This window comes from Meriones unguiculatus, chromosome 18, assembly GCF_030254825.1.
Source record: "Meriones unguiculatus strain TT.TT164.6M chromosome 18, Bangor_MerUng_6.1, whole genome shotgun sequence".
NCBI lineage: Eukaryota > Metazoa > Chordata > Mammalia > Rodentia > Muridae > Meriones > Meriones unguiculatus.
The window spans coordinates 48,287,014-48,290,732 of NC_083365.1; the positions used below are offsets into that span (position 1 = coordinate 48,287,014).

At 47.3% G+C, this 3,719-nt stretch overlaps 1 long non-coding RNA gene across 1 annotated transcript; it reads right to left on the reverse strand.

Moving 5' to 3' along the window:
- Positions 1 to 434: 434 nt before the first annotated feature.
- LOC132649019 (uncharacterized) lies at positions 435 to 1,582 on the reverse strand. The gene is made up of 3 exons (XR_009587408.1): positions 1,163 to 1,582; positions 920 to 982; positions 435 to 569 (listed from the first exon to the last, which is right to left on the reverse strand). It is a non-coding gene; the product is annotated as an uncharacterized LOC132649019 (long non-coding RNA).
- Between the last annotated feature and the right edge of the window lie 2,137 nt (positions 1,583 to 3,719).

Sequence of the window (3,719 nt, forward strand, 5' to 3'; positions counted from 1 at the left end):
GCACTTAATTATCCTACGGGTGGGGGAAAATCTCCAGGTAAAGTCAAAGGTCATTCGGAAAGTCAAGACACCAAGACGTTTTATTAGCATAGGGTGGGTGTCTCCAGGTATCCCCAGGTGCCTGCAGAGCAGGTTTTCTTATCAGGAAAGAGTCCAGCCCGTAATCTTCCCTGAGGGTTATGTGATGCTTCTTACAAGATCTGAGGTTGCCAGATCAGGTGGAAGGAGAACCCCACTGAGAAAAGGCAGTCCACCATATTAGACCAAGTGTGAGGCTATCCAGAAGTGTCAGACTTCAACCTCATCCAGTGGAATTTCATAGATAGACACATACATACATTATAGATTGACTGTGTTTCCTGCATTGCACTCCAGCCCCATAGAGCCAGAATCTTAGCAGAAATTAGAAATCTAGACTTATTATTTTTATGTGTGTAGATATTTTGCCTGCATAAATATCCTGTGTACCAAATGCATGCAATACCACAGATGCCAGAAGAAGACATCAGATCCCCTGGAACTGGAGTTACAGATGATTGTGAGCCTCCATGTGGGTGCTGGCAAAGGTCCTGTAAAAGAGCAGCCGATGCTCTTAATCACTGAGCCATCTCTCCTGCCCCAGGAATCTATACTTTCAGTAATTTTGAAACTTGTATGGCAGTTTCTTCAGAAGTTAAACTTACAGGGCCCCTGGGGGTCAGAACTCTATGAGAAATTAAGATGTGTCCACACAGAGAAGAAGGACATGAAGAGTGGCTAGCCCAAATGTCCATCAGGCAGTACCCAGAGAATCAGAATGACACAGCCCCGCCCCAATGGATTGTTATGTGGCTTTTAAAAAGCAATGAGGTAATATGTGTTATCATATAGATGAACCTTGATTTTTTTTTTAAGTGCATACAAGAAAGAAGCTGCTCACCCAGGACACGTGATTCCATTTGGTGCCATTTCCAGAATGAGTGCTTGGGACGCTCACCACCTGCTAAAGAAGGGGACAAGGAGGAAAAGCTGCCGATGGGAGGGGCAGTTCTTGTCGGGAGCATAATAAAAACATTCTGGAACCAAAGATGGTGATGGTTGCGCAAGCCTGAAATATGCTAAATTCTATGCTGTCAACTGTATGTGGATTGGGTTAAAAATAGCCCATTCTCCAGTGTCTTACCCAGTGGAGTGTATCGTGCTAGAGAAGATGAGGTACCAGAAGAGCTGAGAGTTTTGGAGGAGTGCCCGCTGCCCGGTGTCGGCTCACTAGTCTGAGCTGTGGCAGGTGGGTGAGCGGAGGAATGTGCGGATGTTACAGACTTGCTTGTCACCTGGGTTATGGGAGAGACAATCAAATGCTCAGGTCCCCCACCCCAGACTTTCCCTTTTGAGGCCCACAGTCTCAAGCACCCTCCTGTGACTCTGGAGGTTTGGCAGAGGGAGTAAATTTCACTCAGTTTGCGCAGAGCAGTGGGTTCCTGCCTTGGTGCCACATAGGCAGGTACAGTGCTGGACACCTGTAATCCAGCACTTGGGAGGCAGAGGCAGGTAGATCGATGAGAGTTCCAAAGCCAGCCTGGGTAACACAGAGAATCCAGACAGCCAAGGCTACACAGAGAAACCATGTCCTGAAAAACCAATTTAAAAACAAAAAAAGATAGAAGGAACAGGCATTCAAGGTCATCCTCAGCTACGTAAAGAGTTCTAGGTCAGCTTGTGATATGTGAGACCTGCTGGAAAAGAAAATTAAATAAAGATAAATAAAATAAAACCTGCAAGAAAACGGGAACAGTAAAATTCAGGCGCATTCCTTGCTATGTTGGAAGAAAGTAGGTAATTAGGAGCCTGGGGAGATGGCTCATCAGGTAAGCATAAGGACCTAAGTTCAGCATCTATGTAAAAAGGACAGACATGATGGAACATGGCTTTGATCTCAGCGGAATTGGGTGGATTTCTGTGGGTTTGAGGCCAGCCTGGTTGATATAGTGAATTCCAGGCCAGTCAGGGCTATATAATGAGACACACACACACACCCATAATCTCAAAAACAAAAAAAAATTTTTAAAGCTGACTATGGCTATGTACCTGTTGCATTAATGCTATGAAGGGGAAAAGACAGGAGGACTGGGGCAGAGGGAGGGAGACTTGCTGCCAGTCTAGCTCCAAGCTCAGCGAGGCTGGGTCTCAAAGGAATAAAGAAGATAGTGACAGAAGAGGCCACAAAACGTAGCCCTCCACACATGCATAGACACACCCCACACGCACACTGTATGCATGAGCAGTCACACAAAATAAACATCAACAATCACAACCGGACTGGCGAACACGTCTCTGCTGAGAGAGCTAAGTCACGGTCCTGATATGGTCACAGTGGGGAAAACAGGCAAGAATGAGGCCTCTGGTACCTAGTGGGGAGCAGGGGAGCTGTGAAGACCACAGGAGGTGGGGACACTTAGCTCGGTGAGAACAAGACCTCCAACTGACAAACTGGGTCATCTCGAGTGTCCTTCCTGACGTCTGTATTCTCTACAAAGGGAAAGACAGCCACACGCTCCGGGGGGGTGGGGGGAATGCAGATGCTTCCCCAGCCCGACAGTCAGCATCTCCAAGATAAAGTGAATCCCCCACCGCTCACAGAAAGCGTGTTACCGAGATGGGCATCCACACCTAGCACATAGGACCCCAACCTGATGCTGAAGAAACAGTTGGCAAAGCCACACAGGAATCTTTCATAACGTATGACCAGTGCCCTCTCAGAGGGTCTAGGTCATGACAGAAAAGAGCAGAGGCCCTGCCAAAGGAGATAAGAGTCCCAAGGACTCCCTGCTGCCTGAATCCTGGCCTGCATCCCAGAAGGGAAAAGAGCCGTTAATAGAAAAGCCGGTGAGATCTGAATAAAGTCTGCATGTTCACAAATAGCATGGCAAACAGGCGATTTCCTTGGTTTGGGTTACTGTGTTCTGGTTGCAGGAGATGTTAGAGGAATCAAATGGAGGACTAGTGAGGAACTCGATGAAACCTCAGTGACTTTCCTCCAGGTCAAAAACTATTTTGAAATTGAAAAAAAAAAAATCAACATATGCTATGACATTTGTTTTGTGTCTTCAAAGAAGAGATTCTTATGATCAGTTGAGCCCTGGCTGTTGATCTTCTGTGCAAGACTGGGTGCTATTCCCTCAAGGTCCATGTCCCTCTGCAGCCACTGGGAGAGGAGCGAGGATCTTTTGAGGATTAATTAAGGTGTGGTCAAACTGCAGTACAGTGGAACCTGATGACAGGTGTCTTTGCAAGAAGGCCTCTGAACACACGTGCGCAACCTCAGAGACCCCTGTGACAATGGCAGTAGAGAACTACAAACCAAGAAACACTGCACGTTTCCAGCGACCAGCAGATGGTATGGGGAGGTGCTGACCAGGTTCCTGCTACAAAACTGCAACGGAGCTGGGCGTGGTGGTGCCCACCTGTAATCCCGGTACTCAGGAAGGCAGAGGCAGGCAGATGGCTGTGAGTTCAAGGCCAGCCTGATCTACAAAGCAAGTCCTGGACAGGCAAGGCTGCACAGAGAAACCTTGTCTCAAAAAACCAAAAGAAAGGAAAGAAGGAGAGAGAAAGAGAGAGAGAGAGAGAAAGAGAGAGAGAGAGAGAGAGAACAACAGAAGAAGCTCCTCACCTGGATATCACACTTCTGGCTTTCAGACTGTGAAAGAGTTTACTTCAGTTGTCTCCAGAACTTTGAA